The following is a 15,490-nucleotide window of genomic DNA, read 5'->3' on the forward strand; positions in this document are numbered from 1 at the left end:
GGCGAAACTGCTTCTAAGTATTCCTTTCCCAAGAAACCCCACAAAACCCATGGGATACATTGACAGGCAATTTGAAAGCACACAAACCCTTTGCTGGCAGGACTGAAGACTGACAAGTCACAGCTCCACATCCGGGGACATGGGAGAAGCCTCCCACGAGGATGGTAAAACATCAAAACATCTGGGCATCTCCTGGGCAACACCCTTGCACATGGCCGATTCTCTCACACCAGAAGCGACTTGCAGTTTCTCAAGTTGCTCCTGATATGGGGCGGTGGGGGGGGGGGGGTGTTCTAATTTAAGTTCTAATGAAATGCCAAAGAAAGGCTCAGAGCATGTTTATTTCATAGGAAGTTTTAATAAAAAGTCAGTTTCCCTGCAAATGTGCAAAAAACATTCTTAGTCTTAGCCTGGCTATGATCACAATATTTCTACTTTCTTCTATCAATTGGTTAAGGGGCGGAGGGGATTCCTGGTTGTCTTTTGCAAGAAGCTTTTTTGCAAAGTCCCTCCCCTCGAGTGCCATGTGTCGGCTTGTCCTTCTGCGCCTGGAAGGACTTGGCTGTGTTGATTCTACCGGGACTGAGAAGGTATTGCTCACCTGCCCCTCCCCTCTGACTCAAGTCAAGACAAGTCGCACAGTTTCTTTGGCATAGCCAGAGCAAGACAGCACTTGGAAGAGGGAAGCAGCCAAGGTTTCGGAAGTGTGAACACAGAAAATTCAGTACCAGGCTTGGATATCAGGCACTGGAATAAATCTGTCAGAGTTTCCTTTCACTGATTTCTCTCAAAACCAATTGCTGAATCAGGGACTCAGACCAGCAGGTAAGAGAGTCTGTAGACTTTCTTTTATACTGAATGGGAGAGAGAATAGCCATTTATTGAAGACCTTTGTAATCAAATCTGTTATAAAATATTGTCTGAACTTTTAATGATGGGTGTTTCTAGCTTCTTGATGTTCATAGGGGTGGAATCACATTTGCTGGTTACTTTCATGAATTTATTAATGTTGGGGCGATGATTTAAATTGGAGGTTTGATTAAAATATCTTTCCATTTCCTATATGGGTCATTTCACTCATTACAAATTCTGTATGAAGAGTTGACCACTATGACATATAGCTTGTCATGTGTTACTTATGCATTTTTTTTTACTCAGGCCAGTTGTAGTTTTCATATGTGTGTGATAGTCAGATAAACTACATGCAGGCTGTCTATAATTTCCTGTATAGCTATTACTTTGTTATAGGAAGGCTGTTCTGCAAGAAAGAGCACTGAAGCTTTTTCAGCAAGATGTTTCTCTGTTGTTCTCTTAATTGGTTTCTGTATCTAGAAAACAGGGAACATTCCTGGGCTGAAGGTTGGGTATGCGAAGACATCCAAGTGAATAGAGTCAGGACTGAGAAAGAACAGACAAAAGACAATTTTTGTTTCCATCCCTTTTTTTAGTGGCTTGAATGACAAGATGGAGAGGAAGTGGTATTTCAAGTATTGCTTGGAAAGATTTATTTCGGACTACAATTCCCAGAATCCTTCCAACCAGCATGGATGGACATTCACCATTCACCCACCTCAGAGGAGGGATTCTGCGAGATTGAGTGAAAAAATAAAAATATATGCTTTAGAACTAAATGGTTGCAGTGAACACTGGAACTTTGTGACGTGACTGAGAAGCCCTTTCCTTAGGACAGCGTTTCTCAACCTGGGAATCGGGACCCCTGGGGAGGTCACGAGGAGGTGTCAGAGGGGTCTCCAGAGACCATCAGAAAACACAGTATGGGGGTTCAGTGTGGGCAGTTTGGCTCAATTCTATCCTTGATGGAATTCAGAATGCTCTTTGATTGTAAGTGAACTATAAATCCCAGCAATTACAACTCCGAAATGCCAAGTCTGTTTTCCCCAAACTCCATCAGTGTTCACATTTGGGCTTACTGAGTATTGATGTATTGTTGAAGGCTTTCATTGCCAGAATCAATCAGTTGTTGTAGGTTTTTCAGGCTGTATGGCAATGTTCTAGAAGCATTCTCTCCTGATGTTTTGCCTGCATCTATGGCAGGCATCCTCAGAGGCTGTGAATATTCGTACCAAGTTTGGTCCAGATCCATCCTTCTTTGAGTCCACAGTGGTCTCTGGATGTAGGTAAACTACAACTTCAGAACTGAAGGTCAATGCCCACCAAACCCTTCCAGTACTTTCTGTTGGTCATGGGAGTTCTGTGTGCTAAGTTTGGTTCAGTTCCATCATTGGTGGAGTTTAGAATGCTCTTTGTTTGTAGGTTAACTATAAATCCCAGCTACATCTCCCAAATGACAAAATCAACCCGCCCCACCCCCCACCAACCCACCAATATTCAAATTTGGGCATATCAGGTATCTGTACCAAACTTGGTTCAATGAATGAAAATACATCCTGCATATCAGATGTTTACAGTACGATTCATAACAGTAGCAAAATTACAGTTATGAAGTAGCAGCGAAAAGTAGCAATGAAAATAATTGTATGGTTGAGGGTCACCACAACATGAAGAACTGTATTAATGGGTCACAACATTAGGAAGGCTGAGAACCACTACCTTAGTAGTAAGAGGCTGCCACTGCTGACCTGTCACTAAAGAGAAGGGCAAGTGAACTTAGTGTGTGAGAATTGGCTGTCTGCAACGACATTGCCCAGGGGACAACCGGATCTTATACCATACTGTTATATTGCTACTGAAGCTCCCATGGCATTTCAGCCTGGAGGAGAGTGAGGGTAATTACTAAGCATTTGGTTATGCCCCCTAATAATAAAGAATGCAGCTATGTATGTGCTGAGTTCCTTCTGGTCTCCATAACTTATGCAATCATTTTATGTCTGCCTGCAGGGGACATAGCCTGACATTGCCTCCATGGCACAACGGGTTAAACCTTTGTGCCGGCAGGACTGAAGATCAATAGGTCAGAGGTTTGAATCCAAGGAGAGTGTGAATGAGCTCCCTCTGTCAGCTCCAGCTCCCCATGCAGGGACAAGAAAGAAGCCTTCCACAGGGATGCTAAAACATCAAAACATTTGGGCATCCCCTGCGCACATTCTTGCCGACGGCCAATTCTCACACACTAGAAGCAACTTGAGTTTCTTAAGTCGTTCCTGACACATAAAAAATGTTTGGGGGCACTAGCTAAGCAGCAGCCCTATTCCCACGCTGCTGACCTGAAGACCCTTCAACTGTTGCCACTGGAACAGGTACTAAGTTCACTTGCCCTTCTCTTTAGTGACAGGTCAGCAGTGGCAGACTCTTATTACTAAGGCAGTGGTTCTCAGCCTTCCTAAGTTCACTTGGGAGGCTTCTCACATGTCCCCGTATGGGAAGCTGGAGCTCACGCCACTCCCTGGATTTGAACCACTGACTTTTTGGTCAGCAGTTCAGCCAGCAAAAGTGTTTAACCCATTATGCCACCAGAGCTCCTTTCCTCAAACATGACTACATAATGCGATTATCCATGGTCTTCAATACTTTGTGGTCCTCAGTCAGCAGGTGCACACCTGCATCGTGCTGACTTAGCAACCTCCAGTGCCTCCAGTGCCTACTCCACTGATGTGTAAGTCATGCTCCTAAGGGCCTCAAGTTCCTCTCTTTGTCGATTGCTTTTCAGTATTTGTGGCAAATTATCTGCTTTGACTTGGATTATATGGCAGTGTAGACTCAAATAATCCAGTTCAAAGCAGATAATGTGGATTAACTGCTTTGATAATCTGGATTATATGGCAGTGTAGAAAGGGCCTTAGGGAACTCCTCCAGCAATTGTTGCTGCTTCTGGTCTTGGCATATCTCAGAGACTTCTGCTGGCCATTCTAAAGAAAACAATGTCTTACTTTGTATTCGCATTTAAAACTTGTAGTCTAATTGGAAACAATGTCTTACTTTGAATTAACAATTAAAGCTTCAAGAGTTGTTCCCTTTGAATAGCATAAACAATGAACACATAGTCTCTAGTGAGGATGGAATAAGGAATGGGTGCCAAATCAGTAAAACTTTGTTGATGAGGTACATGGTAGTTCAAAATGACATTAGGAGAGACTTGTTGCTGTCAGAAAAATAGTTGGTATTCATGGCTTTATATGTGGCCCCAGCCTTCTTTCTGCAGACTGAATGGGATGCAACATTTATTTCTGTTGGATGTAAGCAAGACAAGACAGCATGGTGTAGTGCTTTGAATATTGGACTGGGATTGCGAGAAACCAGGATTCAAATCCCCACTCAGCTATGGAAACCCCCTGGGTGACCCTTGATCAAGTCACACTCAAACTAAGAGTGTGGCAAACCTCCTCTGAATAAGTCTTGTTAAGAAGACATGATGATAGAGTTACGAGCTGACTTGACATCAGAGAACAAGAACAAGCATGATTTGCGTTTCCTAAGAATTAAGGTCAATGTGGTTTCACAATTGTGGTTCTCCTCAGCAGAAGCAATTGCTCAGACTTCCGAGCTGGGGAAAGTTTCTTTTATGGACCACAATTTTCAGAATTCCCTTCAGCCAGCAAAACTATCTTAGTGGGAAATTCGAAGTATCACCATCCCAAAAAAGTATTTTGTTCCTCCCAAACTTGTCATGTTTAAACTATTTCAGAAAGTCTTAGTATTGTATTAATGATGATGATGATGATTATTAATATGTTTATTTATATTTTGCTTTCTCCCTCCATACAGAGACTCAAAGCAGTTCACAATTAAAAGTATTACAATGCAACTAAAAATAGACAATATACAAATATTAAGACAGTATTAAACATCACTAACATTAAAAACAATTCAAGTTAAAACCATTTTTCTTGTGTCAGAAGCAACTTGAGAAACTACAAGTCGCTTCTGGTGTAAGAGAATTGGCTGTCCGCAAGGATGTTGCCCAGGGGATGCCCGGATGCTTTACCATCCTGTGGGAGGCTTCTCTCATGTCCCTGTATGAGAAGCTGGAGCTAACAGATCTTGCAGATTCAAACCACCGACCTTTAGGTCAGCAGTTCAGCCAGCACAAGGTTGAACATTGTGACACCGTGGCTCCTTAGTTAAAACCATAAAAGCATATAAAACCACAGTATCATCTGAGTTAAACACCACCTTTAAACGCCTGCCTGAATAAAAAGGTTTTAGCCTGCTGCCGGAAGGACAGCAGGGAAGGGCCATTCTGGCTTCCCTGGACAGGGAGTTCCAAAGTTGAGGGACAGCCACCGAGAAGGAAAGCCTGCTGTCTCGTTCCCACCAATGGAGCTTGAGATGGGAATAGGAGTGTATTAAATGTATGTATAAATACTTATCATTATTGACTACATATTAGTAACTGTGGAAAATAGAAAGGGAGTTTAGCAAAGTAGGCATCAGTATACTATTACAGGGGGCCCATTTGGGATCCACAGAATTCTTCCTCTACCCTGGAGGAAACATAGATGTCCAGACCTCTCAGGGAGTGGGGTATCTGGGAGGATTCTTGTGAAAGGAGGTGATAATTGTAATTTAGTATCGAGATTTTAATCTTGTAATGTTTCAATTAGTCAATTAAAGTTGCACAGCTAATTAAAAATACAGTCCAGCCAGTTGGCAGCCCTATTTCTGGCTCAGCGAGTCGAAAGCAAATAAAAAGGAGCTCACTCAGCACGAGTGCTCAGGGGCTTGTTGAAACAGCCTCTGATTTTGATAGGGGAAGAAATGAAGTTTTTGACTCACAGTCTGGGATTGGGTGCCTGGAGGACCTTTCCAGAATAACATTTTATGGTTGCAAATAAATCCAAAGTTCTTAATCACGACCCATGGGCAGCAAGGGTTGGAGGACAGTATTTCCTGAAGCAGGGCTTCTGCTTGGAGAATATCTTACTTCTTAAGCAAATAATTCACAGTGACTTGTAACTACTGTATAATGATGTATTCATTCACTTCCCATTAGATTTACCCTTGGAGTTAGTTCTGTGTGTACTGCATTTGCAAATGAGTCTTGATTATCTACTCGCTAATGTTTCTGTCATCAATACAATTTATTCTCCCACCCACACTGCATGCTGGGGAGGTAAAACAGCAATTATAAAATAATAACAGTTTATATTATGTAAATTAATTACAGCTATTATTTTATATTGCAGAGGGGTTGCATCTCTAATGTATATTATTACAATTCTGAGTTATTCCAGCACAGAAGGCATTATTTATGTCTTCCTCACATCAATGTCCCATATTTTTTATTAATCCTCCTGCTACCAATCCTTCTTTTCTTGAGTTCTAGATCAGAGCTTTCCCAAAAATTTATATTGGCAACCCACTTTTTAGATATCAAATAGCACAGATATCTATATATAGTGAAGAAACAAATTGTTTATTGCTGTAACTTTGCTAGCTACTATTAAGTGATTATATAGTTTTGATGGTTTATTAACATTAAACGGATGTTTATATACTGTAGAACTATTTAGAATCAGTGGTTACAGTAGTAAACAACATTTGTTTTTCCACTTTTTAGATATGCATTATTTCACAGCACAGTAATCCAGCTTTACTAACAAACCAGAGGTTAAACCAACCCCCTATAAGGAATATCTCATGAAAACCTTTCATTTATATTTTTAATATATGATTTATTGCTTATTACGAATACAGTTAGAGGTGTCTCATTACGTTTGTGCAACACACCTACACACTGTAGTCAACAACTAATGCAGTGGTTCTCAACCTATGGTCCCCAGGTGTTTTGACCTACAACTCCCAGAAATCCCAGCCAGTTTACCAGCTGGGTTGTTGTAGGTTTTTCGGGCTATATGGCCATGTTCTAGAGGCATTTTCTCCTGACGTTTTGCCTGCATCTGTGGCAAGCATCCTCAGAGGTAGTGAGGTCTGTTGGAACTAGGAAAAAGGGTTTATATATCTGTGGAATGACCAGGGTGGGACAAAGGACTCTTGTCTGTTGGAGCTAGGTGTGAATGTTTCAGCTGTTAGAATTTCTGGGAGTTGAAGGCCACAGCTTGAGAGCCACTGCACTAATGTGTCATGACACAGAGTTTGTAAAGCTCTGTTCTAGACTATACATTTCCCATTGTGCCCATTGTGTTATGTTGTGTCTGTATTTTCAATCAATAGTCTGTTTTTCTGAATTATAGTATCCTCCCCCACATACACATTGCACTCCCCTCCCACACCTCCCTTTTATTTGGAAATTTTCTGTGGACATTAGTGCCCAATTTTTTGGTGGAAAGATAGCTGGATATTCATTAATTTTGTAACCCCCACTGCCTTAATCATCTAGCTTTACTTATATACCAGTAATATGCTTCCTGTAGCTTTCAGAAATGCTAAGTAATGAGTCTTTCATATAAGCTATGGGATAAAGGACCTCGAACCCCATTTTAATCATTGGAACACAAAGGGCAGATTTTCATTGAGAGCAGAGCTTGAAAAAGTTATCCCCAGCACTCCTCAGCCAGCATGGCCAATTGGGAATTCCAGGAGCTGCTGCTAGAACTGAGTCCAATGTATACCTCTTTTTTTCTTTCTAAAATTCTGCTCAACACAGTATTGTGTATAAATTGTGTATTAATGTGTATTAATTCTGATTTTAATTTAAAATCTTATTTTAATCGTATGTTTTAAGGCTTTTTCAACAAGTTTTTGACCATGTTTAAACTTTCTAATAATATATATGAGGACCTTTAGGTTCTTTGTTAGCACTTTATACTTCTGAGATTGAATACTGTTTTTTTATCTACACCAGTTGCTGTATTTTATTGTTTTTACCAGGGGCTACTGTGAATTTATGATATTGTGTTAGTGGTTTATTGTTTACTCGTATGTTTTGTTTTGCACTTGTTGTATTTTGCATGTCACATCTTGAGTGTTTTGGGAGCTGCCTCGAGTCCCTCTGGGAGATGGTGGGGGGATATAAATAGAAGAAGAAGAAGAATATGATGATGATGAGGAGGAGGAGGAGGAGGAGGATGATGATGATATGTAAAGCCACCTTGAATCCACTTCAGGGTTAGGAAGGGTGGGAGTATAAATACAATAAATAAATAAATAGTGTTTTAGATATATCCTTGATATATCGCTGAGCTAGAAATGCAGATATGTTACAGTGGAGTCTCGCTTTTCTAACATAAATGGGCAAGCAGAACGTTGGATGAGCAAAAATGTTGGATAAAAAGGAGGGATTAAGAAAACGCCTGTTAAAAGTCAAATTAAGTTATGACTTTACAAAATTAAGCACCAAAACAACATGCTTTACAACAAATCAACAGAAAAAGCAGTTCGATACATGGTAACGTTATGTAGTAATTGCTGTATTTACCAATTTAGCACCAAAACATTGCAATGTATTGAAACAGCTGTGGATCTGGGTGAGAGGCAGACTATGTTGGATAATTCAGAAAGTTGGATGAATGAAGGTTGGATAAGCGAGACTCTACTGTATTACTTTTTCAGAAGTGAAGTGTATTTTAGATGTTTGGCTCCAATAACTTATGATGATTTTGTTTTCCCTGATTTTGTTTTTCTTGCTTCTTGGCAAGAGGTTGGGCTGGATGGCCCATGAGGTCTCTTCCAACTCTATGATTCTATGAGTAGGCATGACCCACTTAACTTGTGTTCTAGAGGGAAGAGTAGATGCAGAGAATTATCAGGAATCTGGAAACATTTGCACAGCCTCTTATTCTCTGCACAGGTGAATTTGTTGCCTGTGTTTCAGCCAGTTGTTCACAGGCCACCTAATAAATTGGAAGGCTTTGTGGTTCTGGTATGCACACCCATACTTCATCTACATGGGATCAAGTCACTATCGAAGTGAGGTTGTAGATAATGTGTAAATGTTCTGCTAGATATGCTGAAATCTACACTGAGGTTTTCCCCTGCCATAAGATGACTCCATAGTGCCATGCTACTGGTCTGTGGTTTGTTTATTGCTTTGTAGCAGTTGCTCCTGAAAGTTTCAGGGGAACTGTAAAGAACAGGGAACTTTCACCAGCATGATGTCTCCTCCTCCTCCCAGTCTTGTTCTTTAAATAATATTGGCCTATGCTTCCCAGTCTAGTATCTAAGATAGTGAATACATAATAAGAACTTAAATAAAAACTGGGCTCTGTGCCCAGGGAAACTGGAAACTAGTGTTCTCTTATACAACAGATACAATGCATCTTTTGATTGGCTGCCTGTGGCAAACTTCTCTTTGCTAACAAACACATAGTGTAATTCTCAGTAAAGCCAACAGTTTGTTTGGAACTTTTCACCTTCTTCTAAATTTTCACATACATTAAAGCAATCATGTATGTTTTGGGAGGCCAGTCAACAAGGAAAAGACTGGACAAAGTACAGAGAGAGACCCAAAGGGAGGGTAAAAGTAAAGAATATGAAATTCAGGTTAGCTTAATGCAATTTTAAGTGAGAGAAGGGTCGTCTTTTAAAACTGTATCTGTGTGTTAATAGCGTCTTTCTGCAAGCAAATTTCGAATAACCTCCAATATAATAATATGAATTAATATTTGCCTAATGTCTTGAGGCACAGATATCATTCTGCTTCCAGAGAGAGGGTTTCTAATGCTACCAACCAAAAAGCAATGCCCCTCTCCCTTTCAGAATATTTTTGGTAGGTAAAAGAGTAATTATTACACAGCAAAAGGCTTTTCTTTCTGGAACCACCTTGGGCCTCTCCAGTTTTAGAGTGCTTTCAGACCTAGCACAGACAATCAAAAGGCATTCTGCCACTACTGCATCTCCTCTTCCCTCTCCCCTGTTTTTTTCTTGTATAAAAAAAACCCTACAGGAGTGACCATGGGGCTTCAACGTAGCCTATAAAGTTTAGTGAGTAAGTGCATAATAAATCTTTATCTGGAGGCAGGATTGTTGGAGTTGGTGTTGTTTCTAAACATGGTCAGAAATATTGACTAGGTAGCAACTAAAGACAGGAAATATCAAGTAGAAGTGAGGAAATTTTTTCATATTAAAAAAATGGCAATGTTTGGCCACTGACCTTCTCACACACAGTCAAAAAGCCTGCTTCTGACACCCTTTGCATACTGGTTCCTTTGAGTCCTATCACATGATGCATGGTCTGCTTCGTGGGAAACCTGTAGGCATCTATAGGCAAAGGATCTGCTAACAGTACCTTTTGTAAATGGGAAACAGTCAACTTCATTCATCCTTTATTTCTCCATGTGTGTCAGAGATGTAGCTTTTTTTGGAACTGTACAGCTTCACAGAACCAAAAAGATTCTTACATGACTGTGACATGGTGGAATATCTGACTGATTGGGAGGAGTCATCCCTCTGCCATGTGAAAAGTCAAAGGCACATTTTTTTTTAGATATGGAAAGGAGAGGTCCAGATGTGATGGGCTCGGTATGCATCCAGTCCTCATCGAGCCTTCTTAAACCATGAGTAGCCTACTTAAAAAGCATTTTCTGTCCTGTGTGTGCTAAGGTCCCTATCTTTCAATTTGCTAATAGGAAGAGAGTGCAGGAAGATTTGAATAGATATTTGTTATGGAAATGTCATTACTTGAAATCATTTGGAGGAGTTTGGGTTCATATCTTGACCACAGAAATAGATCAGGTGGTGTGATTTTCTAACTTTGTCAGATGCTATGATTCTCCTGCTGGAGTCATTGAATTTACACTGTTTTGTTTTTGTATCAGTGACCTGCCAAGGTTTCAGTGAGCAAAGTGACAGCTAGGTTTCTTCAGAAACTTGGAGACACCTTAAGGACGAAACAGTATTATTAGATATAGGCATTCAAGAACTGCAGCCCACTAAAGCAGGCTACAGGAGTCACTGACATATATCTTTGGTAAAACTTGATTATCTTTAAAGCGGGAATAGTCAAAGTGGAATTCATGGGCCACAAGTTGTTCCCAATTCCTTTTTTTATGCCTGCAAGTTTCTACCTGCCCAAGACCCCAGAACAATCCATCCCACCGCTTTAGGCCTCTAGAAGTTGCAGTTTTGACGTGGAAATCTCAGTCCCCACCTCACCCCACCTCGGTGTTTGTTCACGTACCTTAAACCATTAGCCTGGTTTTGCTCATGGTAGGTACTGGGGCTCCAAATGTGTCCCTTACCCATATCAAAGTTGTCACAATGCTCGTTGATTTTGCTTCAACAGACTAACACAAAATCTGCGCAGGTAGATTTGCTTTTGGGATTCAGTGTTTCTCCATACTTCTTAACTTGGTTTTTATTGTGCAATCACCCAGCCTCACAGAGTTTTACAGGGCTCCAGATGTCATAATTGCCTTCCCTCTATAATCCTGCCATCTTCTTCAAATTGCTTCAAAGTGGAAAAAACAATACAGTTGCATAATATCTTTTGACTGGTAGCCCTTGGAGCCATCCAGCGGAAGGCACCCTCCCTCTCTGGTTATAGCTACCTGAAGGAGGAAAAATACTGAATTTCTGAAATGATTAACCCAAAGGCACATAGCATTCTGTAGGAGCTTGCAGCAATCTACATGTTTTGGCTGTGCATGCTAGCCAGTCATTAAAACCATCTATTAGTCACATCACTTAGGCTAGTCTTCCTTGCTTCCTGGCCCACAGGGATAAAGTAGGTATGTTTGCCCTGGTATCCGCAGCCTAGCGAGGGTGGTTCATAGAATCATAGAGTTGGAAAAGACCCCAAGGGGCCATTCAGTCCAACCCTTATCATGCAGGACCCACAATCAAAGCACTCCCAAGGGATGGTCATCCAGCCTGTGTTTAGAAACCTCAAGAAATGGAGACTCCACCATACTCTGTGGCAGTATATTCCACTCTTCAACAACTCTAATTGTGAGGAAGTTCCTCCTAATGTTTAAGTTTTTTTATCAGTTATAGCTGGATGTCTTGTTTTTTCCTTTATATAAGAGGACTGTGGGGTGGTGAACATGTCCACTCCCCATTACACTAAGGCAGTGTCTAACACAAGATTTAGCCTGGTGCCATTTTGAAGAAGGCACATTCTATACTGCTAGTAAATTATGTAAAATGCATTATATCTATGGTGGTAAAAATATACTAAAGTTGTCCCAGCTAGTTGAAAGAATTAAGTGTGTGAACTGCTTTCATTCTTTTGACCTTCATAGCCTACATCATTAAATTGTGTAGCCACTGGCTTTCAGTACAATAATTGTCATGTTTCTTACTTCTTTCCTGACTTTTTTTTCATTTTGCTAATCTCTGAACATTTCTCAACTTTTATCAGACTCAAAACCAGAATTTGGAAATCCTCGTTTTGTTTACATTTGTACAGGGTCCCCAATGGTTATGCTTGTTGGAGGATTCTGAGAATTGTAATCCAAAATATAATAGTTATTCCAAACTCAGAGTAAAGTTAACAAGGTTGCCTTGACGTAGCTCACTGCCATTAGCCTGCAAAGCTGAACTGCTTTGGATACTTTAAAATGCCACCGGATTTTGTTACACAACTAGTGAGATATCCATGCCTTGAAGTGATAGAATGTCATGGCTTATCATTTTCCATACCTGAAAGCATACCAGGATAGCTCCTCACCATCTGATGCTCTCACACTTCACACTGTCTCTCTAGGTTTTAGTCACAGTGCTCACTACACACTACTTACCTTGTATCCTCCAAATGACATTCATGTCTAATGCTTACCATGCATAAAAGGAAGACCCATCTGTGTTACTTTCAAAAACTAAATACTAGTCGAGTATCTTACCCAACTACTTCAAAATTGTCCACCTGGGTGGCTAAGATAGTGCCAACCTTGCTTTCTGATTATTCAGTTTATACAAAGTTTGTCTAGTGCGCCAAACTATTCAAAATGTTCTGTATAAAATTACCTCCAGGCTATATGTATATAGTGTATATGAAACATAAATAATTTCATGCTTAGACCTGGGTCCCATCTCCCAAGATATCTCATTGTATATATGCAAGTATTTCAAAATCCGAGATATGGAATACTCAACCTCACTTTTTGATGCTTTTGGGGGGGAAACAGGAAAAATATACCATATTTTCCAGTGTTAACAGTGTTTGCCTCTGGTTTTTCACATATCTGCTCTAATGAGAGCATGTTTGATTAATGTGAGCCAGCATTATGTAGTGTCTTGAGCATTGGACTTTGACTCTAAAGACCTGACTTTGGATTTGACCAGAGGCTCAGTCATCGAAACTCACAGTCTCACTTTCTCAGCTTGAGAGGACAACCAAGTGAAAGCCCACTCTGAATAAATCTTGCTAAGAAAATCTGGTGATAGGTTTGCTTTAGTGTCACCATTAAGTCAGAATTGACTTGAAAGTACTCATCAACAAACAGCCTTAAAATTGACAGCATAAGGTTTGCAGTGTGGGAATGCAGCCAGCAGAGTTACTTTACTCAACCCTCTTGCCCTAACATGTCTTTGTTATTGGAGCAACAGGCTTCTCTAGCTCCAACAAAGCTTTACTTGTACCTACTTACCTACATCTAACACAGAGAAGCTCACACCCTTTTAAAATACTTGATTCAAAATCCAGACGTATTCTGATGTCATTAGAGCAAAGACATTTTGGATCATTCAGATGTTAGAGCCTTCTTTCCATGTTGTTTCTATGTTCGTGACAATTTTTGTACCAGTTCATCATCTATTCCTTTTAATAAAAAGAAAAAGGAAAGCTTTAGCTGGCAATGTTCACGAGAAGGTATGGATGTTTTTTTTTATTGTAACTCTTCACACAACCATAGAACTGACTGGATTTGGATAAAGCTCATTTTGAGATGCACTAGTCATATGACTTCTTTCCCATACCTTCAGTTTATTATGCAACTATTTTTTCAGTCTGTTACTCAGCCTATATCTGAAAGAGGAGCTTGAAAAATCTGGTTGCATGTATATAGTGAGCAAGAAATCATAAAACCGCTTAGTGTCTTTCCAAAATGTGATGAGATTGCTTGGACTGTGCAGCTGTCAAGCCGACGTGGTTGTGTGAAATGGCCATCAGAGAAAGCAGAAAGGTCACAGTAGCTGGCATAGGATAGTGGCTAACGGGAATGCTTTCTGAGCTGAAAATGGCATGACCAAAATGACTGTATGTAAATGAATACTTAATGTATGTAAATGAATACTTAAGAGTGCCTGTACAAATACACTTATTTCCTTCATATATTTAATTCTCATATTTTTGTATCCCTCCCACCTAAATATTCTTTAATTCATGATGCTTTCCCTATATCAGTTTATGTCAGTGTACATGTACCGTGGCAATTGGAAATAATCCCTTTTGTAAGGCATATGAATATTGCACATTCCTGAATTTACACTGAGCGGAACTTGTAAAAGGTGCTCTCTTTTGGACTAAAATTCTCAGAATACCACTGTCAGAATGACCAGACTTGTGTGCGCTGGCTCCTCCTCCTCTTCCCATTCTTCGTCTCCCTATTCTTCCTTTTTCTTCAACACTTCCTCCTCTTCTTCCTCCCTGGTTTCTCCCAAAATTGGGACACAAGATGGCTCTTTTGTGTGTGTGTGTGTGTGTGTGTCAGGAGTGACTTGAGAAACTGCAAGTCGCTTCTGGTGTGAGAGAATTCGCTGTCTGCAAGGATGTTGCCCAGGGGATGCCCAGATGTTTTGATGTTTTATCATCCTTGTGGGAGGCTTCTCTCATATCCCCACTTGGGGAGCTGGAGCTGACAGCGGAAGCCTATCTGCGCTCTCCCCAGATTCAAACCTGCGGCCTTTCGGTCTTCAGTCCTGCCAGCACAAGAGTTTAACCTACTGCGCCACCGGGGTTTAAACAAACAAACAAAAGTGTACAGAAAGGAAAACATTAAAATAAGATTAAACCACCAAAATGATTTAAAAAACACTTTAAAAGATAAGATACTGATTAAAAAAGAGAACCCCTTTATACAATGACTGAATGTAAAACATCACCCCCTATTCTTTGAAAAGCCTGCCAAAAAAAGGAAAAAAAAGGGTCTTTTCCTGGTTACAAAAGGGCGTCAGGGAGAGGGACATTCTGCATTGGAAGGGAGCTGCAGCCTAGGGGCAGCCACTGAGAAGGCTGTCTCATGGCCCCAGTAGTTGTGCTTGTAACAATGGTGGGGCTGAGAGAAGGGCCTCACTTGATTATCTCAGGCCCTGGGTAGGCTTATATAGAACAGGCATGACAATCATCAGTTCTCCAGGTGTTTTGGACTTCAGGAGTTGAAGTCCAAAACACCTGGAGGACCAAAGTTTGCCCATGCCTGATATAGAGGGACATAGTCTCTCAAATAACTGGAACTTTGATTTATGCCTGGTAATACACTGAAAGACAATTAAGCTCTTTTAATAGGAGTAGTATGGCTCCCTAAAACATGTCCAAGTTAATACCGTGGTCAACACCATGGCTGAATATTTTAGCTGGAATTGCCTGTAATACCTTGCCTTGGTCAAGCAGCCCTGGTAACCTGAAGGTAGTGCCTGGTGCAAAAGGTTCGTGGCTCAAGGCCTGCATGGGTTAATGCCACAACTGAGTGAGTGTATAGTTCTGGGGAAAGTATGCTCGTGTTCCACAACTTTG

The 15,490-nt window shown here is 40.6% G+C and overlaps 1 protein-coding gene across 9 annotated transcripts in view; it reads left to right on the forward strand.

Annotated features, from left to right (window-relative positions):
* INAVA (innate immunity activator) overlaps positions 1-15,490 on the forward strand; it is a 62,174-nt gene that overhangs the window by 17,545 nt on the left and 29,139 nt on the right. For 4 of the 9 annotated variants that reach the window (XM_060773212.2, XM_060773211.2, XM_067467967.1 and 1 more), the window contains exon 1: positions 648-825. The exons of 3 other annotated variants lie outside the window; for them this stretch is intronic. The gene's annotated coding sequence lies outside the window, so the exon portion shown is untranslated. Of the gene's footprint in view, positions 1-647; positions 826-11,698; positions 11,767-15,490 lie in introns of those variants that run through there. 2 more of the 9 variants (XM_067467965.1, XM_067467966.1) reach the window with 2 other exon arrangements.

This window comes from Anolis sagrei, chromosome 4 (genome assembly GCF_037176765.1).
Source record: "Anolis sagrei isolate rAnoSag1 chromosome 4, rAnoSag1.mat, whole genome shotgun sequence".
Classification (NCBI taxonomy): Eukaryota; Metazoa; Chordata; class Lepidosauria; order Squamata; family Dactyloidae; genus Anolis; species Anolis sagrei.